Genomic DNA, 27,233 nt, shown 5'->3' with positions numbered 1-27,233 from the left:
TAAGAAAAAATAGAGTGTATGGAGCATATAGAAGAAGCTGTTTTTGCCTGCTGCTGCTGCTTGGCTGTATCATGTAACCCCATTCGAACTCTGCCTTCAAGACAGCTGTGAGACCGTGAAATAAAGAACTTAGCAGAACAGCAGCCTCCTCTGCTCTTTCACCCTGGTCCGAGAAGGAGGGGTACCCTGTCAAAGGCTCAACACTTGCCTTTGTGACTTTGTTTCTAAATTTCTACCTTTCTAATTTTGTTTGTTTCTAATTTTTTTTTGTTTGTTTCTAACTTTGTTTGTTTTCAACTTTCTCCCTTTAGAAATTTGTTTGTTTCTTGTATTTTACCTCTTTGTTTGTTTCTAAATTTCTGCCGTTGTAACTTTGTTTCTAACTTTCTACTTTTAAAGTTTCATTTGTTTTTAACTTTTTACCATTCCTCCCAGGGAGGGCTGTGTGCAGAATACTAAAACGTATTAAGTTCTTCATTTTTACATCTATAGGCAAATGCTACTGATGTAGATGTAAATTCATTTTGAAATGAGCCAGCCCTCTCTCTCTACTCTGTCACATACAGGAATATAAGAAGCTGGGAATAGAGATCCGCAGGTTTTGAGAATAAGGAGCCGGCGTTTTTCTGTAGGAAGGAAAGCAGCAAGCGCCTGGCCGCAGGAGCCGAGACGCTCGGGCTGCAGGAGCTGCAGAGCGCCCGGAGCCGGCTTTTCCCTGTGCTCTGTGCCTGCCCCCGGGCTGAGCTGGGCGGCGCTGCTGCCGCCCGGTGCCGGCTGAGCCGAGAGGGCGGCGGCCTCGGTGGCTGCCGAGCGTGGCAAGGAGCGGGAGCGAGCGGGGCCGGGTGTGTCAGCGGAGGGGAGGGGCGAAGGGCGGTTCGCAGCGCCAAGGGACACGGCCGTGCACGAGCGGGGCCACAGCTATGGAAAGGAACGGGCGCCGTGCGGGGCGGTGACCGCGGGGAATGACAGCGCGGGGGGCGGCCCGGCGGGGCCGGTCTTGCCGGGCAGCAGAGGCGCGGTCGCAGCGCGACCCGGGCGGGAGGCACCGGGCGGGCACGGTCGGAATCGAGCCGCCCGCGTGTCGCTCTCAAGGAGGCGGCTCGGAAAGGAAGGCGCAGTTCCGCGCTCTCGGGACGGCGTTAAGTGACGTTTTTATTAGAATATGACAGTCTTTATTTTATTTTATTATTTTATTATCTGCCAGGACCTTGCAGAGGGTGGTTTACACTTCCGCCACACTCAAGATGGCGGACGCAGTAGGCCCCCTGCGAGAGGTGTCCCTGCCGATGCCTGCCGCCGGTCGCGGAGCCGTCGCCCGCCTCCGGCGCGGCTGACCCCGCCAGCCGTGTCCTCGCACCGGGAAGCACGGCGGAAAATCGCGCGGAAAGCGCGGGGCCGGCGTCGGAGTTGGGGCCGGATTCAGGCAGCCGACTAGACAGAAGCCCTTGTGAGGGGCGGCGGGGGCCCTAAGTGTACCACACTAAAGATGGCGGCTCGACCGGAAGTGGCTTCTGCCAGCACCCAAGATGGCGGCGAAGGGCGGAAGTGTCGTCACTGCCACACTCAAGATGGCGGTCGTGTGCACTGTTTTCTGACCTTCTCAATATGGCGGCAGGGAAGGCCCCCCCCCCCCCCCAAGCTGCGTCTATTCGGCTGCCTGAACGCGACGCCGACGCCGACGCCAGCCCAGCGCTTGCACGCAATTTTCTGAGGCGTTTCCCGCTACGCGGACACCGACTGTGGGGTCAGCGGCGCCTGGGGCAGGCGGGAGCATTCAGGCAGTCGAATAGACGGAGCGGGGGGGGGGGGGGGGTCCTTCCGGCCGCCATCTTGAGAAGGTCGAATAGCCACATCGGTGCGGTACCGGTGACTTCCGCCCTTCTTCGCCAGGAGCGCCAATGGCGGGGAGCCCGGGGAGCAGCGCTGCCGGGCCGGGGGCACCGGGGCGGGTGCTCCGGGCTCGGAGGTGAGCGGGGAACGGGGACAGCCCCGAGCGGACGGTGGGGGCCGCGGGGGATCGGTATTCCGGCCCAGGGATGAGTGTTCCGGCACAGGGGTGGCTGTCCCGGCACAGGGATGCGTTCATGGACTGTCTAATAATATTATTTAACGATCGTGCAAGGAGATCTGTATAAAAAAATCCTCCGTGGTCATCCTTCTCCCAGCCCCGCTGTGTTTTCAGGATCTTGGGGGAAGAGTTTGGGTCTGAACAAGGCTCTCGGGCACAGGGTGGGATTCTTGGGGTGCAGGGCCAGGATTTGGACTCGATGCTCCCTGTGGGTCCCTTGCAGCCCAGGAAATGCTGCGATCCTGTGCCTCTGAGGGTGAAATAAAGGGGAGCGGTGGCGTTTGTGCCCGCTGTGTTCACGGCCCCGCCGGCTCAGGGCGGGTTAAAGGCGCAGCTGCCCCGAGACAGCGGGACCGGCCGGGGCTGCTCGCTCCCGGTGCTGCCGCCTCGTGGGGAGAGCCCGGCACTGCAGCCCGCGCAGGCGCTGGACCACGGGATGGGCGTGGAACAGCAGCGCAGGGGATGCTGAGGCAGCGCAGGGAATGCTGCGGTCCCAGGGAAGGCTGAGGCGTCCCCTGCCCGGGGCACTCGGCAGCAAAGCCCTGATGTTGAGCAGAAAAAGGAAAGTTCTGGGTTAGTGGGAGGAGGTTTCTGGAATGGAGCTGGGACAGGTGCTGATCCACGCATGGAATCACGGGCTGGTTTGGCTTGGAAGGGACCACCAGGATCATTTACACTCTGTTTGTTGTCTGATTGCACAGCGAAGAACATCCAGAACTGCCGCCTCACCCTCACGGACAGCAGGAATGTCTTCCATAGCTCTTGTTTTGGAATGGGAATGGCTGTTCGGAGCTCTGGCAGGACCAGGTAAGAAGAGAAATGGGATCATTGTGGCTGCTGCTGGAGGTGGTTTTCTGCTTTCCGGCTGTTCTTCTCATTGATCCTTTCACAGCAGTGTTCCTGGGCACATTTGAGGGTAATTCCAGGAATCTGAAACCAGATAAAAACTGGTGGGGAAAAAATGTGAACGCGATCCATTTCTGGTAGTTCCAAGCTTCTCCCACAACACCGTTCCAGGGGAAAGCTGATGAAAGGGTAAAGATGCAGAGGAACAAGTGCTGTAAAGCCCCCTGGCGCTCTGAGAGAGCAAACCTTCCAGTAGTCCCAGCAGATCTCTTGGAGAAAGTGTGGGATCGCAAGGTTTTCCAGGAAAGCAAAACAAGGGTGGAGATGAGGGAATGGGCTTCCAGTTCTTCCTTGAGCTGAAAGCCTGGGGGAATTGAGAGGGGCCACAAGAACTGTTTGTGTAGGCAAATGGGAGTTTGGGGGCTGAATCTGAGTTTCCCTCTGGGGCATTTTTGAGGGAAAAGCTGAGGTGCTGTTTAAGGGAGAGAATGCAGATTTTTGGGGTGGAAAAGGTTGAATCAATATTGTAGAGGAAGTAAAACGCTGGGGGTAAAAGTGGATGCAGTCTGGAGGGGACAGATTGAATATTTTGGAGGCAAAATGGGGAACTGAGTAGTGGAGAGATGGGGAACATTTTGGAGGCAACACTTGACAAACTCTCTGGGGTGGAGAACGACCGCATTGAGGGAAAAATGAGGTGATGAGCAGTGGGCACGTAGGGAAGGTCGTGGGGGTAAATCTTGAGAAAAGCCCCGTGGTATTCAAGAAATCCTTGGAAGCAGGACTGAGGAATTCAGTGGTGGAAAAATAGGGGAATTTTGCGGGGGTAAAACTTTAAAAGATCTAAGAGTTGAGAGTGTGTGTTTTTAGGTAGAAAGGATGTCTTGTTGAAGTTGGGCGTCTGGATTGTGGCATTTATGGATCCAGAAAGTAGAAGATAAAGGAGACTCCCAAAGCCTCGGTAGCTGTGTTAAGAAATCCGTCCCAGGGAAGAAAGGTACCTAAACCTCCTAGAAGTAGGGACTAATTAGCATGGGAAGGGGAAAACCCACCCCCAGTGGGAGAGAGCGCGCCGGGTAAGGGAAGAGAAGGATGCCCTTAAGAAGAAGTAGGGAAGGTGAATTTCTCGGCTTGCTGAAATGTATCCAAAAGTTTGGAACCTGGGTCTGTGTGGAGGCCGGGATTTTCTCGGCCATATGCAGAGCCCAGCACTAGGAATAAAGGAATTCCAGGCTTTACAACGCCAAAAATGCAGTACCAGAGAGTTCTGTTATCCCGAGGACTTGGGGGATACTTGGCAAAAATTTCCGGGGGCCCAGGCTGGACCGAGCTTTTAACGCTCCCCGGATTCACGGGATCGGGGATTCCAGCGTGCCCTGCACGGGTTTTTTCAGGGAAGTCCCAAATCCTTCGTGTGAGCACGAAGCAGAATCCCCTGGGAGCTGTGAAGGCAACAGGATATTTCTTGGGAATTTTGAAGGGTTGGGTGAGTCCTCAGTGTTAGGTTGGAATGAACGCAAATTGTCCGGGAGTTGCTGGTTTGGGGATGGCCGGGTCTGGGTTTGGATTTGTGGGCACCGAGTGTTCCTTGTGTCAGCTTTAGGTCTTCTGGATTGGTGGGAATTGTCAGAGAAAAGAGAAGGCAATTGAAATGCGGAGCTCCATTCCCGGAGAAATGGTCAGGATGGGAGAGGAAAGGCTGTGGAGCTGCTGGGAGCTCGTGGAGAACGAAAGGATCTGAGGCCTGGAGGCAAAAGCTGTGGAACAAAGCCTGAAAAGGGTGTGGGGTGGGGCGGGAGGGGGAGGAGGGCACCGTGGTGGGGGGAAAGAGGGAAAGGATCCCTGCTCCGGGAATCCAGCAGGGACCAGGAGAGGATCATTTTCCATCCACTGCTCTCAGTGGAATCCTAATAAGGACGGTGGAAGGGAAGTGATTCGTTTGTTCTTAGGTTTGGAATGAAAGGTGCTCTTGCAGAGGGGACTATTGACCTGTTAAAATTCCGTTGGATACAGGAAAAGAGGGAGGAAGCAAGCAGCTGGGGAATGAAGGGGTGGATTTTTTGGTGGATACAGGGAAAGACACGGGAAGGGGCTCTCAAGTAAAATACACCTCACGGGCAGCACCAGGAGAAGCCTCAAGTGCCCTTTTTTTCCAAGCTCTGACATTCCAGAGGAGTAAGCAGTGGTCAGCCCATCACTTTCTGTATTCCTTGGATGCCCAGTGCTTCGTTGGGAAGAGATAATATTTGGAAATGAACAAATCCGGGGATGTAATTTCCTGATAGTAAAGCCCCAGAGAGCCTGGTTTTGATATCCTTCCAGCACCCAAACGCAGCAGAGGGAATCCTGGCGGAGCTGGAAAACGCTGTCGCTCCGTCGGTGGAATTCCTGGGAACTGGAAAGCAGCAGAAGCAGCAAGAACAGAGTTGGAAGCAGGCTCCAGCCGGGTAAGGCAGACACCAAATCCTTTGGAACTGGGCAGGGGTGGGAAGAATGAATTCTTACATTTGTAGCCCAGGGATTCCTGAGCAGGATCCCGGCAGGGAAGACTGCAGGGATCAGGCTGGGGCCTGATCGCAGCTGGGGGCAGCGAGCCTTGGAATTGGCTGAAGGGAAGAAAGAGGGATCCTTTGAGCACAAGGATCAGGTGTCAAATGCGGAGATGGCATCAGACAATTCCTCGGGAGGGTTTAGTTCCTGGGCCAAATCGATCTCCTGCCTTGTGAAGGAGCTCAGAGAGCTGGGAAGAGCCCAAGCAACGCAGGGAATGCACCGGCAGATAAAAGTGCCGGGGAACGGTGGGGAAAAGCATCCGAACAGGGGGCCTCGTTTTGTACAGGGACGGTGCAAAAAATTGTCCGAAAGAATAGGAATGGAATGGGATTTTACGTATTCCTCGGAGGCCACAATCCAGTGGGAAGGCTGAGAGAAAGAAACAAGGCCTAAAAAGGCAGATGAGCCAAATCTGCCCAAAGCCTCCAATGGCCACATTCCCTGGCATTGCTGAGGACTTCAGCCAAGCTCCAAGCAAAAGGTGAGCCCCTGATTTTGGTGCCAAGGGAAACTCCAAGTTAAGAATGATCCAAATATGAAGCGCTTCTCACAAAACTCAGCTTTGCAAACCTTTCTTTGGGCTAAAAAAGAAAAGATGGGAAGGCCCTTGGCAGAAAAGCAGCTGTGAGGCACAGCAGGCTTCAAATGCCTGTCAGCAGGAGCTCCAGGAGAAACGGCTGCTGGCTCCGGGCATCCTGGGCTTTCCAGGCAGGTTTTGTAGCGGATTGCAAGGCAGTTTTCCTGCCTCTGGGGGGTGGCACCTGCATCCCGCTGGAAAGGGAAAATGTGGAGAGAGGGGCAAGCGGGAAGACGGTTGCTGATGTGTGTCCTTGGATCGCAGTTCCTCCCGGTGAGTCTGTGCTGCTGGAAGTTTGAAGGAGATCAGTCCTGGAGTACGTGTGGGTTCACCTGTGGGGTTTGGGAGCGACGCCGGCCATGAAATTCCAGGGATGTTCCCTTTGCTGGAGTGAGAAGCAGTGGAAGCACTTTGCTGTCTGCTTCTTCATCGCCTTCGCCTCGGTCCCCTGGGGCTCCAGGTAATCCCCTCTCACCTTTGCTTTTCCAAGGGTCTCTAAATGAGGGCTTGAGCTTTGGTGTAGCTCCCTTTACAGGGAAGATCTGTTCCAGGAAAGGTCTCCTGGTCTGGACCGATGGCGTTGCAGGAAGAGCAGGAAACCCCGCAGCTCCTGTGGCTCCCTCATCCGATTTGCCTGCAGGCAGCAGCAAGGATCATTCCCAAGTGTCATCCCCTGGCTCCGTGACTCGGTGAGGTTGTGTTCCCCCAAAGGCCAGGGGCCGCTTTGTTTTGCAGCTCATGAAAGTCCAGCTCGGTGGTGCTGGGTTTGGTTTTTGTGTGTAATGAAGGCACTAAAAAATTCCCCTCCTTCCCTGGCACAGCCCTGGAGTGGGAGCAGATTCCCCTTATCCCGGAGTTATCCCGCTCCTGCCCTGGATCCCTGCGGTGCCGTGTGTTCTCCAAGCTCACAGCACTGCTGGCTCTAAACAAGAAAAACAATCCCTGTTCCTTCTCTTCTCCGTCCTTGATGTTCCCAGGCCCTGCATCTCCCTGGCTATTCCCTGTGGGAGTCTTCATCTCCATCCCACCTTATCCCGATCAGGTAAGGGTCTGAGACGTGTTTAGCAGCAAATGCATTCCTGTGAAGAAAGCCAAGAGCAAAGAGCATCCAGATGCAGAGAAGTCTTTAGAAAAGCGTTCCAGACGTGCAAATGAGGGATGTGTCTTCCTGCATCTCCTGTTGTTTTTCTCTGTCACGTTTTGGAAGGGTTTCTCTCAGTGATTTCCTGCAGTCCAGGTGCGTCCCTTCTTTTGTCCAAATCCAGTGCCAGAGGATCGAACAACTGACGAGTGGGGCCTGGGATGAAAACGGTTCTCCTAAAATGAGGGAAACAATGCTAGAAGAGAAATGAGCATCCTTTTAATGCCTGGAATAAAAATGCTGGAAAAGGGCACTTTTTATTTGCTATGGTGTCATTCTCCTTTTTTTTTCCATAGCTAAAACTCCACGGTGAGCAATCAGAGCAGAAATAGGAAATGCAGGAGTCTTGGATTCCACAGTGGGATTAACTTCCCTTTTCTGCTCTCTTTCAGGACAGGAAAAACCACTGAACTCGCCCCATCTTTGGGACCAAGAGCTTTGGTGCTGGAGTAGGCAAAGCCAGCTAGGGCCCCCCTTGTCCTGCCCATGCTGTGGGTCAGGGACAGGCTCCTCTTCTCCTCTGCGCTGGGATGAACTGCCTAGGGAATGCTATTTCTGACAGCCCGGTCCTAGCCCCGGCTACTGGAAATGGGCGGAGGTGAAGAGGCAAGTGCCAGAGTTGCTTGGGGATGATGGAATTGTGGTGTTTGGCTGTGCCCAGAGGGGCAGGTTGGGCATTTCTGTGTGTCTGAGGACCGGTTTGGGTGCTGGGGAGCCCGGGGAGCCGAGCTCTCAGTGCATTCCCAGCTCACCCGGGGGTGGGAGCTGGTGCAGGGCCGGGTGACAGCCTCTGGTCGGGCTCGGGGCAGGCCCTGGCCCCGGCACAGACACGCTGGGGTGGTTTGGGGACGCTTGGGGAGCAATGGGAAGAAAATGAGGGATGGTGCTGGGCGGAGCGATCGGCCTGTGCTCGTGTCAGCGCAGCCGTGCAGGGCACTGGGATCTGGGTAAAACACCGGCTCTCCTGGTGTTCAGGGAAGCAAGGTCTGTATTTATCCATACATATTTATCCCTACATATTTATCCCTATATTTATCCATGGATTATCCATATATGTTTATCCATATACATTTATCCATATTTTTATCCACGTATGTACCCATGAATTTATCCCTATATTTACCCATGTATTTCCCCAGGTATTTTATGAACACTCAAGTGCCATATCCATGTATTTTATGAGCACTTCCAGGGTTGGTGACTCCACCACTGCCCTGGGCAGCTGTTCCAGCGCTGGACAACCCTTCCCATGCTGGGCCAGGAGATGGATTCTGGAAATGCAGACTCTGAGGAGCTGGGGATTAAGGCAGCATTGGATTCCTTTATTCTCCCAGAAGGATAAAGGAGATTTATCCCCAGACGAACCAGAGGTGATCACACTGAGGTCATTAGTGGGATTTCTTCCTTACTCCCACAAATACCCACTGGGGTGACAGAGTTCCCTACAAGGGCGGTGTTGGAAGGAGCTGCTGGAATGTTTTGCTGTTTATTGGGATCCACAGGATGTTTGGTGTCTCTCAGAGCTGTTCCAGGCTTTCCACAGACCCAAACGCTCCTCACACTTCTCCTCAGAGTAGAGAGGTTTCCCAGAGTGCTGGTTTTTAATTTCAGATGCTGGGATAACGACACGGCTTCAGGAGGCAGGAGACTCATTGTGCTGTGCCTCAGTCCAGGCAGGGACAACCCCCAGCTAATAAAAACCTCTTTAAAGCACAAAAAGTCCCATTAAACTGATATTATAAAGGCTGCAAATTGAAGCAGGCCTCAATCAGAAAGCAGCAGAATTTAATTCCTCCCCCTTGCCCATTTGCATGATGATCTCCTTCCTAATGGCCCATCTACGCTTTTCCCACAGAAGTGCTGTCCCGAGGTTGGAGATGGTTCCAGCTTTATGGAGCTTTGATCTTTATCTGCTTTTACTTTTTACAGGGCACAGAACCCGAGAGTGGCAGCTGCTTTCCTCTTGTTCCTCCTGTGGCAGTGAACTGCTCTTCCCAAGGACGGCTGCAGGAACTCTCAGGCAGCAGAACGTATGGAATGCCAGGCACGCTACAGAATTCCAGTGGGAGCAGCAGGAACTTCTGTTCTTTACTGGCAGGGCTGTGCCATGAAGGGGAGCTCGGAGATATTGGTCAGCTCAGGGAATGAGCCTGGCTCATGGTAAGGAAATTCACTGTGCAGTTACTTCGGGCCCTTCTCCTTCTCCTTCTCCTCCTTCTCCTCCTTCTCCTCCTTCTCCTCCTCCTTCTCCTCCTCCTTCTCCTTCTCCTCCTCCTTCTCCTCCTCCTTCTCCTTCTCCTTCTCCTTCTCCTTCTCCTTCTCCTTCTCCTTCTCCTTCTCCTTCTCCTTCTCCTTCTCCTTCTCCTTCTCCTTCTCCTTCTCCTTCTCCTTCTCCTTCTCCTCCTCCTTCTCCTTCTCCTTCTCCTTCTCCTTCTCCTTCTCCTTCTCCTTCTCCTTCTCCTTCTCCTTCTCCTTCTCCTTCTCCTTCTCCTTCTCCTTCTCCTTCTCCTTCTCCCTCTCTTCCCAACACCAGTTCCAGACCTCAGTATAATCCATGTTCCCACAGCCTGACCTTGCAGTTTTCCCAGTTTAGCAGCCCCAGCCACACTTGCAGCCTCTCTGTCTGGACTTTGTCTTGCTGAAATCTCCCTTTGTTGATCCTTTGCTGCCTCACCTTTTATCCAGCAATAACGTGCAGTGGGTGGAAGCTTCTCAGAATTCCCTCCCTGTTCCACTGGAAACATTCCCAAGTGGAAGCAGCTGCACTGCCCATCAGCACTTGCCTGCTTTTAGGGGTGGTTGAGGCATGAAGGATGCAACAAATGGAGTTGGCTCCAAGGGGATGAAATGCTCCCCCTGAGGCTGCTCAGAGAGCTGGAGCTGAGGAATCCGGGTGGGAATCACTGCAGGAAAAAGGAAGGAAAAGAGAGCAGAGGAACAGGGATGCAATTCCAACCTCTCCAAGGACTGGGATGGGCACATTCACCAACACCATTTAATCTAGACACGATTTCTTCTTTGCCTCTGGCTGCCAGGAGCAGGATGAGCAGTTTAATGAGTTTAAATAGTGAATAGTTTAATTAGCTGGAAGAGACTGGATCAATAGCTGCTTAAACAAACAACTGGATCCCTGTTTCCAAGCTTGGATGTAGTTTTGGAAGGTTCCTGGCAGTTTGGCAGGGATTAGTGATGCTGAGAATGTGCTTTTTTGTGGGTTTGGGGCTTTTACTCCTGTTCACATGGCTGCTCTTTTTCTTGTTGAGTGGAAAACAGGAGGGAAAGAGCAACGATGGAAGGAATTCCACTCTTGCTGCTTGAAGGGATGGATCAGGAAGGGAACAGGCTGCAGGGAATTTGGAGTGCAAACTGAGATCTCTCCGATATTTTCGGCTCAGTCAGTCCATCAGTGCTTGGTGGCTGTTTAGGCCACGTGCAAGGTGAATGATGGTGCACATGGCAGAGCTGCTGGTGGCTCCTTCCCCTGCCCGGCTGTCAGTCACCCTGCAGGGTGCTGGAGCAGCGTGCCAGAGGCCGTGGATCCTATGGATCCCGTGGATCCCAGGGGCGTGATCAGGAGCCTGGGCCTGCTGGCCACTCCTTGCTCTCTCTTACCCTGATTTTTCAGCTCTGCAGCGAATCCAGCTTGAGTTTTTCAACCCCCTAGAAAACCCAGGGACCTTTCATGTCTGTTCTCAGATCTGGGATTTAAATCCAGCCCTTATCAAAGCACCCCGTGACCAGGCAGGCCCTGAATCCCAGCAGGGATCTGATAAAGAGGGACCTGACATCCTAAAGAAACCCTTTGAAATCCTGCTGGGATTGATTTGTATCCATAATGGAGCCCCGAGCTCTCTGCCAGGGAGAGATGAAGCTGCTCCTTTGCTTTATTATCCTCAGGCCCTTCCCAGCTTTGAGGGAAATTCAGTCCCTCTTCAAGCCCCAAAATCATGGAAAAGCTCCTTTGTATCCTCTCCACAGCCCCTACGTGGATTAATCAACTTTTTATTTGATATGGTGTCATTCTCCTTTTTTTTCCATGGCTAAAACTCCACGGTGAGCAATCAGAGCAGAAATAGGAAATGCAGGAGTCTTGGATTCCACAGTGGGATTAACTTCCCTTTTCTGCTCTCTTTCAGGACAGGAAAAACCACTGAACTCGCCCCATCTTTGGGACCAAGAGCTGTGGTGCTGGAGTAGGCAAAGCCAGCTAGGGCCCCCCTTGTCCTGCCCATGGTGTGGGTCAGGGACAGGCTCCTCTTCTCCTCTGTGCTGGGATGAACTGCCTAGGGAATGCTATTTTTGACAGCCCGGTCCTAGCCCCAGCTACTGGAAATGGGCGGAGGTGAAGAGGCAAGTGCCAGAGTTGCTTGGGGATGATGGAATTGTGGTGTTTGGCTGTGCCCAGAGGGGCAGGTTGGGCATTTCTGTGTGTCTGAGGACCGGTTTGGGTGCTGGGGAGCCCGGGGAGCCGAGCTCTCAGTGCATTCCCAGCTCACCCGGAGGTGGGAGCTGGTGCAGGGCTCTGGTCGGGCTCGGGGCAGGCCCTGGCCCTGGCACAGACACGCTGGGGTGGTTTGGGGATGCTTGGGGAGCCGTGGGAGGAAAATGAGGGATGGTGCTGGGCGGAGCAATCGGCCTGTGCTCGTGTCAGCGCAGCCGTGCAGGGCACTGGGATCTGGGTAAAACACCGGCTCTCCTGGTGTTCAGGGAAGCAAGGTCTGTATTTATCCATACATATTTATCCCTACATATTTATCCCTATATTTATCCATGGATTATCCATATATGTTTATCCATATACATTTATCCATATTTTTATCCACGTATTTACCCATGAATTTATCCCTATATTTACCCATGTATTTCCCCAGGTATTTTATGAACACTCAAGTGCCATATCCATGTATTTTATGAGCACTTCCAGGGTTGGTGACTCCACCACTGCCCTGGGCAGCTGTTCCAGCGCTGGACAACCCTTCCCATGCTGGGCCAGGAGATGGATTCTGGAAATGCAGACTCTGAGGAGCTGGGGATTAAGGCAGCATTGGATTCCTTTATTCTCCCAGAAGGATAAAGGAGATTTATCCCCAGACGAACCAGAGCTGATCACACTGAGGTCATCAGTGGGATTTCTTCCTTACTCCCACAAATACCCACTGGGGTGACAGAGTTCCCTACAAGGGCGGTGTTGGAAGGAGCTGCTGGAATGTTTTGCTGTTTATTGGGATCCACAGGATGTTTGGTGTCTCTCAGAGCTGTTCCAGGCTTTCCACAGACCCAAACGCTCCTCACACTTCTCCTCAGAGTAGAGAGGTTTCCCAGAGTGCTGGTTTTTAATTTCAGACGCTGGGATAACGACACGGCTTCAGGAGGCAGGAGACTCATTGTGCTGTGCCTCAGTCCAGGCAGGGACAACCCCCAGCTAATAAAAACCTCTTTAAAGCACAAAAAGTCCCATTAAGCTGATATTATAAAGGCTGCAAATTGAAGCAGGCCTCAATCAGAAAGCAGCAGAATTTAATTCCTCCCCCTTGCCCATTTGCATGATGATCTCCTTCCTAATGGCCCATCTACGCTTTTCCCACAGAAGTGCTGTCCCGAGGTTGGAGATGGTTCCAGCTTTATGGAGCTTTGATCTTTATCTGCTTTTACTTTTTACAGGGCACAGAACCCGAGAGTGGCAGCTGCTTTCCTCTTGTTCCTCCTGTGGCAGTGAACTGCTCTTCCCAAGGACGGCTGCAGGAACTCTCAGGCAGCAGAACGTATGGAATGCCAGGCACGCTACAGAATTCCAGTGGGAGCAGCAGGAACTTCTGTTCTTTACTGGCAGGGCTGTGCCATGAAGGGGAGCTCGGAGATATTGGTCAGCTCAGGGAATGAGCCTGGCTCATGGTAAGGAAATTCACTGTGCAGTTACTTCGGGCCCTTCTCCTTCTCCTTCTCCTCCTCCTTCTCCTCCTTCTCCTCCTCCTTCTCCTTCTCCTTCTCCTTCTCCTTCTCCTTCTCCTTCTCCTTCTCCTTCTCCTTCTCCTTCTCCTTCTCCTTCTCCTTCTCCTTCTCCTTCTCCTTCTCCTTCTCCCTCTCTTCCCAACACCAGTTCCAGACCTCAGTATAATCCATGTTCCCACAGCCTGACCTTGCAGTTTTCCCAGTTTAGCAGCCCCAGCCACACTTGCAGCCTCTCTGTCTGGACTTTGTCTTGCTGAAATCTCCCTTTGTTGATCCTTTGCTGCCTCACCTTTTATCCAGCAATAACGTGCAGTGGGTGGAAGCTTCTCAGAATTCCCTCCCTGTTCCACTGGAAACATTCCCAAGTGGAAGCAGCTGCACTGCCCATCAGCACTTGCCTGCTTTTAGGGGTGGTTGAGGCATGAAGGATGCAACAAATGGAGTTGGCTCCAAGGGGATGAAATGCTCCCCCTGAGGCTGCTCAGAGAGCTGGAGCTGAGGAATCCGGGTGGGAATCACTGCAGGAAAAAGGAAGGAAAAGAGAGCAGAGGAACAGGGATGCAATTCCAACCTCTCCAAGGACTGGGATGGGCACATTCACCAACACCATTTAATCTAGACACGATTTCTTCTTTGCCTCTGGCTGCCAGGAGCAGGATGAGCAGTTTAATGAGTTTAAATAGTGAATAGTTTAATTAGCTGGAAGAGACTGGATCAATAGCTGCTTAAACAAACAACTGGATCCTTGTTTCCAAGCTTGGATGTAGTTTTGGAAGGTTCCTGGCAGTTTGGCAGGGATTAGTGATGCTGAGAATGTGCTTTTTTGTGGGTTTGGGGCTTTTACTCCTGTTCACGTGGCTGCTTTTTCTTGTTGAGTGGAAAACAGGAGGGAAAGAGCAACGATGGAAGGAATTCCACTCTTGCTGCTTGAAGGGATGGATCAGGAAGGGAACAGGCTGCAGGGAATTTGGAGTGCAAACTGAGATCTCTCCGATATTTTCGGCTCAGTCAGTCCATCAGTGCTTGGTGGCTGTTTAGGCCACGTGCAAGGTGAATGATGGTGCACATGGCAGAGCTGCTGGTGGCTCCTTCCCCTGCCCGGCTGTCAGTCACCCTGCAGGGTGCTGGAGCAGCGTGCCAGAGGCCGTGCATCCTATGGATCCCATGGATCCCAGGGGCGTGATCAGGAGCCTGGGCCTGCTGGCCACTCCTTGCTCTCTCTTACCCTGATTTTTCAGCTCTGCAGCGAATTCAGCTTGAGTTTTTCAACCCCCTAGAAAACCCAGGGACCTTTCATGTCTGTTCTCAGATCTGGGATTTAAATCCAGCCCTTATCAAAGCACCCCGTGACCAGGCAGGCCCTGAATCCCAGCAGGGATCTGATAAAGAGGGACCTGACATCCTAAAGAAACCCTTTGAAATCCTGCTGGGATTGATTTGTATCCATAATGGAGCCCCGAGCTCTCTGCCAGGGAGAGATGAAGCTGCTCCTTTGCTTTATTATCCTCAGGCCCTTCCCAGCTTTGAGGGAAATTCAGTCCCTCTTCAAGCCCCAAAATCATGGAAAAGCTCCTTTGTATCCTCTCCACAGCCCCTACGTGGATTAATCAACTTTTTATTTGATATGGTGTCATTCTCCTTTTTTTTCCATGGCTAAAACTCCACGGTGAGCAATCAGAGCAGAAATAGGAAATGCAGGAGTCTTGGATTCCACAGTGGGATTAACTTCCCTTTTCTGCTCTCTTTCAGGACAGGAAAAACCACTGAACTCGCCCCATCTTTGGGACCAAGAGCTGTGGTGCTGGAGTAGGCAAAGCCAGCTAGGGCCCCCCTTGTCCTGCCCATGGTGTGGGTCAGGGACAGGCTCCTCTTCTCCTCTGTGCTGGGATGAACTGCCTAGGGAATGCTATTTCTGACAGCCCGGTCCCAGCCCCGGCTACTGGAAATGGGCAGAGGTGAAGAGGCAAGTGCCAGAGTTGCTTGGGGATGATGGAATTGTGGTGTTTGGCTGTGCCCAGAGGGGCAGGTTGGGCATTTCTGTGTGTCTGAGGACCGGTTTGGGTGCTGGGGAGCCCGGGGAGCCGAGCTCTCAGTGCATTCCCAGCTCTCCCAGGGGTGGGAGCTGGTGCAGGGCCGGGTGACAGCCTCTGGTCGGGCTCGGGGCAGGCCCTGGCCCCGGCACAGACACGCTGGGGTGGTTTGGGGACGCTTGGGGAGCAATGGGAAGAAAATGAGGGATGGTGCTGGGCGGAGCGATCAGCCTGTGCTCGTGTCAGCGCAGCCGTGCAGGGCACTGGGATCTGGGTAAAGCACCGGCTCTCCTGGTGTTCAGGGATGCAAGGTCTGAGGGACCGGATTTACTTGGGGTTTTCCAGGACAGCAGGAAGAAGAGGAAATGTGGTGCCAGAGGTGCGTCCCATCAGGTTGCAGTTCCCTCTTTCCCATTTCCATTTCCTCCTCAGTGCAGGTGTCCCCTGCAGCCCATGAGCACGGGGCCGGTGACAACTCCCTGTCTGTAGAGGGATTCCTTATGGAACAAGGGCAGATGACACTTGTGTGAGGCTTACGACTGTTAGAATTAGACCGGGATGGGTTTAAGGAAAACTAGAATCGTGTGTTAATCTTACTGGTCAATGAACAAATGGAATCCACAGTTCTATAAGAAAAAATAGAGTGTATGGAGCATATAGAAGAAGCTGTTTTTGCCTGCTGCTGCTGCTTGGCTGTATCATGTAACCCCATTCGAACTCTGCCTTCAAGACAGCTGTGAGACCGTGAAATAAAGAACTTAGCAGAACAGCAGCCTCCTCTGCTCTTTCACCCTGGTCCGAGAAGGAGGGGTACCCTGTCAAAGGCTCAACACTTGCCTTTCTGACTTTGTTTCTAAATTTCTACCTTTCTAATTTTGTTTGTTTCTAATTTTTTTGTTTGTTTGTTTCTAACTTTGTTTGTTTTCAACTTTCTCCCTTTAGAAATTTGTTTGTTTCTTGTATTTTACCTCTTTGTTTGTTTCTAAATTTCTGCCGTTGTAACTTTGTTTCTAACTTTCTACTTTTAAAATTTCATTTGTTTTTAACTTTTTACCATTCCTCCCAGCGAGGGTTGTGTGCAGAATACTAAAACCTGTTAAGTTCTTCACTTTTACGTCTATAGGCAAATGCTACTGATTTAGATGTAAATTCATTTTGAAATGAGCCAGCCCTCTCTGTCTACTCTGTCGCATACAGCAATATAAGAAGCTGGGAATAGAGATCCGCAGGTTTTGAGAATAAGGAGCCGGCGTTTTTCTGTAGGAAGGAAAGCAGCAAGCGCCTGGCCGCAGGAGCCGAGACGCTCGGGCTGCAGGAGCTGCAGAGCGCCCGGAGCCGGCTTTTCCCTGTGCTCTGTGCCTGCCCCCGGGCTGAGCTGGGCGGCGCTGCTGCCGCCTGGTGGCGAGAGCGCGGCACTGCCGCCCCCGACACGGCGCCCCGGCGCTGCTGCCGCCCGGTGCCGGCTGAGCCGAGAGGGCGGCGGCCTCGGTGGCTGCCGAGCGTGGCAAGGAGCGGGAGCGAGCGGGGCCGGGTGTGTCAGCGGAGGGGAGGGGCGAAGGGCGGTTCGCAGCGCCAAGGGTCACGGCCGTGCATGAGCGGGGCCACAGCTATGGAAAGGAACGGGCGCCGTGCGGGGCGGTGACCGCGGGGAATGACAGCGCGGGGGGCGGCCCGGCGGGGCCGGTTTTGTCGGGCAGCAGAGGCGCGGTCGCAGCGCGACCCGGGCGGGAGGCACCGGGCGGGCACGGTCGGAATCGAGCCGCCCGCGTGTCGCTCTCAAGGAGGCGGCTCGGAAAGGAAGGCGCAGTTCCGCGCTCTCGGGACGGCGTTAAGTGACGTTTTAATTAGAATATGACAGTATTTATTTTATTTTATTATTTTATTATCTGCCAGGACCTTGCAGAGGGTGGTTTACACTTCCGCCACACTCAAGATGGCGGACGCAGTAGGCCCCCTGCGAGAGGTGTCCCTGCCGATGCCTGCCGCGCTGGTCGCGGAGCCGTCGCCCGCCTCCGGCGCGGCTGACCCCGCCAGCCGTGTCCTCGCACCGGGAAGCACGGCGGAAAATCGCGCGGAAAGCGCGGGGCCGGCGTCGGAGTCCGGGCCGGATTCAGGCAGCCGACTAGACAGAAGCCCTTGTGAGGGGCGGCGGGGGCCCTAAGTGTACCACACTAAAGATGGCGGCTCGACCGGAAGTGGCTTCTGCCAGCACCCAAGATGGCGGCGAAGGGCGGAAGTGTCGTCACTGCCACACTAAAGATGGCGGTCGTGTGCACTGTTTTCTGACCTTCTCAATATGGCGGCAGGGAAGGCCCCCCCCCCCCCCCCCCCCAAGCTGCGTCTATTCGGCTGCCTGAACGCGACGCCGACGCCGACGCCAGCCCAGCGCTTGCACGCAATTTTCTGAGGCGTTTCCCGCTACGCGGACACCGACTGTGGGGTCAGCGGCGCCTGGGGCAGGCGGGAGCATTCAGGCAGTCGAATAGACGGAGCGGGGGGGCGAGGGGGGGGTCCTTCCGGCCGCCATCTTGAGAAGGTCGAATAGCCACATCGGTGCGGTACCGGTGACTTCCGCCCTTCTTCGCCAGGAGCGGCGATGGCGGGGAGCCCGGGGAGCAGCGCTGCCGGGCCGGGGGCACCGGGGCGGGTGCTCCGGGCTCGGAGGTGAGCGGGGAACGGGGACAGCCCCGAGCGGACGGTGGGGGCCGCGGGGGATCGGTATTCCGGCCCAGGGATGAGTGTTCCGGCACAGGGGTGGCTGTCCCGGCACAGGGATGCGTTCATGGACTGTCTAATAATGTTATTTAACGATCGTGCAAGGAGATCTGTATAAAAAAATCCTCCGTGGTCATCCTTCTCCCAGCCCCGCTGTGTTTTCAGGATCTTGGGGGAAGCGTTTGGGTCTGAACAAGGCTCTCGGGCACAGGGTGGGATTCTTGGGGTGCAGGGCCAGGATTTGGACTCGATGCTCCCTGTGGGTCCCTTGCAGCCCAGGAAATGCTGCAATCCTGTGCCTCTGAGGGTGAAATAAAGGGGAGCGGTGGGGTTTGTGCCCGCTGTGTTCACGGCCCCGCCGGCTCAGGGCGGGTTAAAGGCGCAGCTGCCCCGAGACAGCGGGACCGGCCGGGGCTGCTCGCTCCCGGTGCTGCCGCCTCGTGGGGAGAGCCCGGCACTGCAGCCCGCGCAGGCGCTGGACCACGGGATGGGCGTGGAACAGCAGCGCAGGGGATGCTGAGGCAGCGCAGGGAATGCTGCGGTCCCAGGGAAGGCTGAGGCGTCCCCTGCCCGGGGCACTCGGCAGCAAACCCCTGATGTTGAGCAGAAAAAGGAAAGTTCTGGGTTAGTGGGAGGAGGTTTCTGGAATGGAGCTGGGACAGGTGCTGATCCACGCATGGAATCACGGGCTGGTTTGGCTTGGAAGGGACCACCAGGATCATTTACGCTCTGTTTGTTGTCTGATTGCACAGCGAAGAACATCCAGAACTGCCGCCTCACCCTCACGGACAGCAGGAATGTCTTCCATAGCTCTTGTTTTGGAATGGGAATGGCTGTTGGGAGCTCTGGCAGGACCAGGTAAGAAGAGAAATGGGATCATTGTGGCTGCTGCTGGAGGTGGTTTTCTGCTTTCCGGCTGTTCTTCTCATTGATCCTTTCACAGCAGTGTTCTAGGGCACATTTGAGGGTAATTCCAGGAATCTGAAACCAGATAAAAACTGGTGGGGAAAAAATGTGAACGCGATCCATTTCTGGTAGTTCCAAGCTTCTCCCACAACACCGTTCCAGGGGAAAGCTGATGAAAGGGTAAAGATGCAGAGGAACAAGTGCTGTAAAGCCCCCTGGCGCTCTGAGAGAGCAAACCTTCCAGTACTCCCAGCAGATCTCTTGGAGAAAGTGTGGGATCACAAGGTTTTCCAGGAAAGCAAAACAAGGGTGGAGATGAGGGAATGGGCTTCCAGTTCTTCCTTTAGCTGAAAGCCTGGGGGAATTGAGAGGGGCCACAAGAACTGTTTGTGTAGGAAAATGGGAGTTTGGGGGCTGAATCTGAGTTTCCCTCTGGGGCATTTTTGAGGGAAAAGCTGAGGTGCTGTTTAAGGGAGAGAATGCAGATTTTTGGGGTGGAAAAGGTTGAATCAATATTGTAGAGGAAGTAAAACGCTGGGGGTAAAAGTGGATGCAATCTGGAGGGGACAGAAGGAATATTTTGGAGGCAAAATGGGGAACTGAGTAGTGGAGAGATGGGGAACATTTTGGAGGCAACACTTGACAAAGTCTCTGGGGTGGAGAACGACCACATTGAGGGAAAAATGAGGTGATGAGCAGTGGGCACGTAGGGAAGGTCGTGGGGGTAAATCTTGAGAAAAGCCCCGTGGTATTCAAGAAATGCTTGAAAGCAGGAGTGAGGAATTCAGTGGTGGAAAAATAGGGGAATTTTGCGGGGGTAAAACTTTAAAAGATCTAAGAGTTGAGAGTGTGTGTTTTTAGGTAGGAAGGATGTCTTGTTGAAGTTGGGCGTCTGGATTGTGGCATTTATGGATCCAGAAAGTAGAAGATAAAGGAGACTCCCAAAGCCTCGGTAGCTGTGTTAAGAAATCCGTCCCAGGGAAGAAAGGTACCTAAACCTCCTAGAAGTAGGGACTAATTAGCATGGGAAGGGGAAAACCCACCCCCAGTGGGAGAGAGCACGCCGGGTAAGGGAAGAGAAGGATGCCCTTAAGAAGAAGTAGGGAAGGTGAATTTCTCGGCTTGCTGAAATGTATCCAAAAGTTTGGAACCTGGGTCTGTGTGGAGGCCGGGATTTTCTCGGCCATATGCAGAGCCCAGCACTAGGAATAGAGTAATTCCAGGCTTTACAACGCCAAAAATGCAGTACCAGAGAGTTCTGTTATCCCGAGGACTTGGGGGATATTTGGCAAAAATTTCCGGGGGCCCAGGCTGGACCGAGCTTTTAACGCTCCCCGGATTCACGGGATCGGGGATTCCAGCGTGCCCTGCACGGGTTTTTTCAGGGAAGTCCCAAATCCTTTGTGTGAGCACGAAGCAGAATCCCCTGGGAGCTGTGAAGGCAACAGGATATTTCTTGGGAATTTTGAAGGGTTGGGTGAGTCCTCAGTGTTAGGTTGGAATGAACGCAAATTGTCCGGGAGTTGCTGGTTTGGGGATGGCCGGGTCTGGGTTTGGATTTGTGGGCACCGAGTGTTCCTTGTGTCAGCTTTAGGTCTTCTGGATTGGTGGGAATTGTCAGAGAAAAGAGAAGGCAATTGAAATGCGGAGCTCCATTCCCGGAGAAATGGTCGGGATGGGAGAGGAAAGGCTGTGGAGCTGCTGGGAGCTCGTGGAGAACGAAAGGATCTGAGGCCTGGAGGCAAAAGCTGTGGAACAAAGCCTGAAAAGGGTGTGGGGTGGGGCGGGAGGGGGAGGAGGGCACCGTGGTGGGGGGAAAGAGGGAAAGGATCCCTGCTCCGGGAATCCAGCAGGGACCAGGAGAGGATCATTTTCCATCCACTGCTCTCAGTGGAATCCTAATAAGGACGGTGGAAGGGAAGTGATTCGTTTGTTCTTAGGTTTGGAATGAAAGGTGCTCTTGCAGAGGGGACTATTGACCTGTTAAAATTCCGTTGGATACAGGAAAAGAGGGAGGAAGCAAGCAGCTGGGGAATGAAGGGGTGGATTTTTTGGTGGATACAGGGAAAGACACGGGAAGGGGCTCTCAAGTAAAATACACCTCATGGGCAGCACCAGGAGAAGCCTCAAGTGCCCTTTTTTTCCAAGCTCTGACATTCCAGAGGAGTAAGCAGTGGTCAGCCCATCACTTTCTGTATTCCTTGGATGCCCAGTGCTTTGTTGGGAAGAGATAATATTTGGAAATGAACGAATCCGGGGATGTAATTTCCTGATAGTAAAGCCCCAGAGAGCCTGGTTTTGATATCCTTCCAGCACCCAAACGCAGCAGAGGGAATCCTGGCGGAGCTGGAAAACGCTGTCGCTCCGTCGGTGGAATTCCTGGGAACTGGAAAGCAGCAGAAGCAGCAAGAACAGAGTTGGAAGCAGGCTCCAGCCGGGTAAGGCAGACACCAAATCCTTTGGAACTGGGCAGGGGTGGGAAGAACGAATTCTTACATTTGTAGCCCAGGGATTCCTGAGCAGGATCCCGGCAGGGAAGACTGCAGGGATCAGGCTGGGGCCTGATCGCAGCTGGGGGCAGCGAGCCTTGGAATTGGCTGAAGGGAAGAAAGAGGGATCCTTTGAGCACAAGGATCAGGTGTCAAATGCGGAGATGGCATCAGACAATTCCTCGGGAGGGTTTAGTTCCTGGGCCAAATCGATCTCCTGCCTTGTGAAGGAGCTCAGAGAGCTGGGAAGAGCCCAAGCAACGCAGGGAATGCACCGGCAGATAAAAGTGCCGGGGAACGGTGGGGAAAAGCATCCGAACAGGGGGCCTCGTTTTGTACAGGGACGGTACAAAAAATTGTCCGAAAGAATAGGAATGGAATGGGATTTTACGTATTCCTCGGAGGCCACAATCCAGTGGGAAGGCTGAGAGAAAGAAACAAGGCCTAAAAAGGCAGATGAGCCAAATCTGCCCAAAGCCTCCAATGGCCACATTCCCTGGCATTGCTGAGGACTTCAGCCAAGCTCCAAGCAAAAGGTGAGCCCCTGATTTTGGTGCCAAGGGAAACTCCAAGTTAAGAATGATCCAAATATGAAGCGCTTCTCACAAAACTCAGCTTTGCAAACCTTTCTTTGGGCTAAAAAAGAAAAGATGGGAATGCCCTTGGCAGAAAAGCAGCTGTGAGGCACAGCAGGCTTCAAATGCCTGTCAGCAGGAGCTCCAGGAGAAACGGCTGTGGCTCCGGGCATCCTGGGCTTTCCAGGCAGGTTTTGTAGCGGATTGCAAGGCAGTTTTCCTGCCTCTGGGGGGTGGCACCTGCATCCCGCTGGAAAGGGAAAATGTGGAGAGAGGGGCAAGCGGGAAGACGGTTGCTGATGTGTGTCCTTGGATCGCAGTTCCTCCCGGTGAGTCTGTGCTGCTGGAAGTTTGAAGGAGATCAGTCCTGGAGTACGTGTGGGTTCACCTGTGGGGTTTGGGAGCGACGCCGGACATGAAATTCCAGGGATGTTCCCTTTGCTGGAGTGAGAAGCAGTGGAAGCACTTTGCTGTCTGCTTCTTCATCGCCTTCGCCTCGGTCCCCTGGGGCTCCAGGTAATCCCCTCTCACCTTTGCTTTTCCAAGGGTCTCTAAATGAGGGCTTGAGCTTTGGTGTAGCTCCCTTTACAGGGAAGATCTGTTCCAGGAAAGGTCTCCTGGTCTGGACCGATGGCGTTGCAGGAAGAGCAGGAAACCTCGCAGCTCCTGTGGCTCCCTCATCCGATTTGCCTGCAGGCAGCAGCAAGGATCATTCCCAAGTGTCATCCCCTGGCTCCGTGACTCGGTGAGGTTGTGTTCCCCCAAAGGCCAGGGGCCGCTTTGTTTTGCGGCTCACGAAAGTCCAGCTCGGTGGTGCTGGGTTTGGTTTTTGTGTGTAATGAAGGCACTAAAAAATTCCCCTCCTTCACTGGCACAGCCCTGGAGTGGGAGCAGATTCCCCTTATCCCGCAGTTATCCCGCTCCTGCCCTGGATCCCTGCGGTGCCGTGTGTTCTCCAAGCTCACAGCACTGCTGGCTCTAAACAAGAAAAACAATCCCTGTTCCTTCTCTTCTCCGTCCTTGATGTTCCCAGGCCCTGCATCTCCCTGGCTATTCCCTGTGGGAGTCTTCATCTCCATCCCACCTTATCCCGATCAGATAAGGGTCTGAGACGTGTTTAGCAGCAAATGCATTCCTGTGAAGAAAGCCAAGAGCAAAGAGCATCCAGATGCAGAGAAGTCTTTAGAAAAGCGTTCCAGACGTGCAAATGAGGGATGTGTCTTCCTGCATCTCCTGTTGTTTTTCTCTGTCGCGTTTTGGAAGGGTTTCTCTCAGTGATTTCCTGCAGTCCAGGTGCGTCCCTTCTTTTGTCCAAATCCAGTGCCAGAGGATCGAACAACTGACGAGTGGGGCCTGGGATGAAAACGGTTCTCCTAAAATGAGGGAAACAATGCTAGAAGAGAAATGAGCATCCTTTTAATGCCTGGAATAAAAATGCTGGAAAAGGGCACTTTTTATTTGATATGGTGTCATTCTCCTTTTTTTTTCCATAGCTAAAACTCCACGGTGAGCAATCAGAGCAGAAATAGGAAATGCAGGAGTCTTGGATTCCACAGTGGGATTAACTTCCCTTTTCTGCTCTCTTTCAGGACAGGAAAAACCACTGAACTCGCCCCATCTTTGGGACCAAGAGCTGTGGTGTTGGAGTAGGCAAAGCCAGCTAGGGCCCCCCTTGTCCTGCCCATGGTGTGGGTCAGGGACAGGCTCCTCTTCTCCTCTGTGCTGGGATGAACTGCCTAGGGAATGCTATTACTGACAGCCCGGTCCTAGCCCCGGCTACTGGAAATGGGCAGAGGTGAAGAGGCAAGTGCCAGAGTTGCTTGGGGATGATGGAATTGTGGTGTTTGGCTGTGCCCAGAGGGGCAGGTTGGGCATTTCTGTGTGTCTGAGGACCGGTTTGGGTGCTGGGGAGCCCGGGGAGCCGAGCTCTCAGTGCATTCCCAGCTCACCCGGGGGTGGGAGCTGGTGCAGGGCTGGGTGACAGCCTCTGGTCGGGCTCGGGGCAGGCCCTGGCCCCGGCACAGACACGCTGGGGTGGTTTGGGGATGCTTGGGGAGCCGTGGGAGGAAAATGAGGGATGGTGCTGGGCGGAGCGATCGGCCTGCGCTCGTGTCAGCGCAGCCGTGCAGGGCACTGGGATCTGGGTAAAACACCGGCTCTCCTGGTCTTCAGGGAAGCAAGGTCTGTATTTATCCATACATATTTATCCCTACATATTTATCCCTATATTTATCCATGGATTATCCATATATGTTTATCCATATACATTTATCCATATTTTTATCCACGTATGTACCCATGAATTTATCCCTATATTTACCCATGTATTTCCCCAGGTATTTTATGAACACTCAAGTGCCATATCCATGTATTTTATGAGCACTTCCAGGGTTGGTGACTCCACCACTGCCCTGGGCAGCTGTTCCAGCGCTGGACAACCCTTCCCATGCTGGGCCAGGAGATGGATTCTGGAAATGCAGACTCTGAGGAGCTGGGGATTAAGGCAGCATTGGATTCCTTTATTCTCCCAGAAGGATAAAGGAGATTTATCCCCAGACGAACCAGAGGTGATCACACTGAGGTCATTAGTGGGATTTCTTCCTTACTCCCACAAATACCCACTGGGGTGACAGAGTTCCCTACAAGGGCGGTGTTGGAAGGAGCTGCTGGAATGTTTTGCTGTTTATTGGGATCCACAGGATGTTTGGTGTCTCTCAGAGCTGTTCCAGGCTTTCCACAGACCCAAACGCTCCTCACACTTCTCCTCAGAGTAGAGAGGTTTCCCAGAGTGCTGGTTTTTAATTTCAGATGCTGGGATAACGACACGGCTTCAGGAGGCAGGAGACTCATTGTGCTGTGCCTCAGTCCAGGCAGGGACAACCCCCAGCTAATAAAAACCTCTTTAAAGCACAAAAAGTCCCATTAAGCTGATATTATAAAGGCTGCAAATTGAAGCAGGCCTCAATCAGAAAGCAGCAGAATTTAATTCCCCCCCCTTGCCCATTTGCATGATGATCTCCTTCCTAATTGCCCATCTACGCTTTTCCCACAGAAGTGCTGTCCCGAGGTTGGAGATGGTTCCAGCTTTATGGAGCTTTGATCTTTATCTGCTTTTACTTTTTACAGGGCACAGAACCCGAGAGTGGCAGCTGCTTTCCTCTTGTTCCTCCTGTGGCAGTGAACTGCTCTTCCCGAGGACGGCTGCAGGAATTCTCAGGCAGCAGAACGTATGGAATGCCAGGCACGCTACAGAATTCCAGTGGGAGCAGCAGGAACTTCTGTTCTTTACTGGCAGGGCTGTGCCATGAAGGGGAGCTCGGAGATATTGGTCAGCTCAGGGAATGAGCCTGGCTCATGGTAAGGAAATTCACTGTGCAGTTACTTCGGGCCCTTCTCCTTCTCCTTCTCCTTCTCCTTCTCCTTCTCCTTCTCCTTCTCCTTCTCCTTCTCCTTCTCCTTCTCCTTCTCCTTCTCCTTCTCCTTCTCCTTCTCCTTCTCCTTCTCCTCCTCCTCCTCCTCCTCCTCCTTCTCCTTCTCCTTCTCCTCCTTCTCCTTCTCCTTCTCCTCCTTCTCCTTCTCCTTCTCCTTCTCCTTCTCCTTCTCCTTCTCCTTCTCCTTCTCCTTCTCCTTCTCCTTCTCCTTCTCCTTCTCCTTCTCCTTCTCCTTCTCCTCCTTCTCCTTCTCCCTCTCTTCCCAACACCAGTTCCAGACCTCAGTATAATCCATGTTCCCACAGCCTGACCTTGCAGTTTTCCCAGTTTAGCAGCCCCAGCCACACTTGCAGCCTCTCTGTCTGGACTTTGTCTTGCTGAAATCTCCCTTTGTTGATCCTTTGCTGCCTCACCTTTTATCCAGCAATAACGTGCAGTGGGTGGAAGCTTCTCAGAATTCCCTCCCTGTTCCACTGGAAACATTCCCAAGTGGAAGCAGCTGCACTGCCCATCAGCACTTGCCTGCTTTTAGGGGTGGTTGAGGCATGAAGGATGCAACAAATGGAGTTGGCTCCAAGGGGATGAAATGCTCCCCCTGAGGCTGCTCAGAGAGCTGGAGCTGAGGAATCCGGGTGGGAATCACTCCAAGAAAAAGGAAGGAAAAGAGAGCAGAGGAACAGGGATGCAATTCCAACCTCTCCAAGGACTGGGATGGGCACATTCACCAACACCATTTAATCTAGACACGATTTCTTCTTTGCCTCTGGCTGCCAGGAGCAGGATGAGCAGTTTAATGAGTTTAAATAGTGAATAGTTTAATTAGCTGGAAGAGACTGGATCAATAGCTGCTTAAACAAACAACTGGATCCCTGTTTCCAAGCTTGGATGTAGTTTTGGAAGGTTCCTGGCAGTTTGGCAGGGATTAGTGATGCTGAGAATGTGCTTTTTTGTGGGTTTGGGGCTTTTACTCCTGTTCACGTGGCTGCTCTTTTTCTTGTTGAGTGGAAAACAGGAGGGAAAGAGCAACGATGGAAGGAATTCCACTCTTGCTGCTTGAAGGGATGGATCAGGAAGGGAACAGGCTGCAGGGAATTTGGAGTGCAAACTGAGATCTCTCCGATATTTTCGGCTCAGTCAGTCCATCAGTGCTTGGTGGCTGTTTAGGCCACGTGCAAGGTGAATGATGGTGCACATGGCAGAGCTGCTGGTGGCTCCTTCCCCTGCCCGGCTGTCAGTCACCCTGCAGGGTGCTGGAGCAGCGTGCCAGAGGCCGTGGATCCTATGGATCCCATGGATCCCAGGGGCGTGATCAGGAGCCTGGGCCTGCTGGCCACTCCTTGCTCTCTCTTACCCTGATTTTTCAGCTCTGCAGCGAATCCAGCTTGAGTTTTTCAACCCCCTAGAAACCCAGGGACCTTTCATGTCTGTTCTCAGATCTGGGATTTAAATCCAGCCCTTATCAAAGCACCCCGTGACCAGGCAGGCCCTGAATCCCAGCAGGGATCTGATAAAGAGGGACCTGACATCCTAAAGAAACCCTTTGAAATCCTGCTGGGATTGATTTGTATCCATAATGGAGCCCCGAGCTCTCTGCCAGGGAGAGATGAAGCTGCTCCTTTGCTTTATTATCCTCAGGCCCTTCCCAGCTTTGAGGGAAATTCAGTCCCTCTTCAAGCCCCAAAATCATGGAAAAGCTCCTTTGTATCCTCTCCACAGCCCCTACGTGGATTAATCAACTTTTTATTTGATATGGTGTCATTCTCCTTTTTTTTCCATGGCTAAAACTCCACGGTGAGCAATCAGAGCAGAAATAGGAAATGCAGGAGTCTTGGATTCCACAGTGGGATTAACTTCCCTTTTCTGCTCTCTTTCAGGACAGGAAAAACCACTGAACTCGCCCCATCTTTGGGACCAAGAGCTTTGGTGCTGGAGTAGGCAGAGCCAGCTAGGGCC

The sequence above is a fragment of the Coloeus monedula genome, assembly GCF_965178545.1.
Source record: "Coloeus monedula genome assembly, contig: HAP1_SCAFFOLD_63, whole genome shotgun sequence".
NCBI lineage: Eukaryota > Metazoa > Chordata > Aves > Passeriformes > Corvidae > Coloeus > Coloeus monedula.
Note: the sequence above shows the minus strand (reverse complement) of the source record.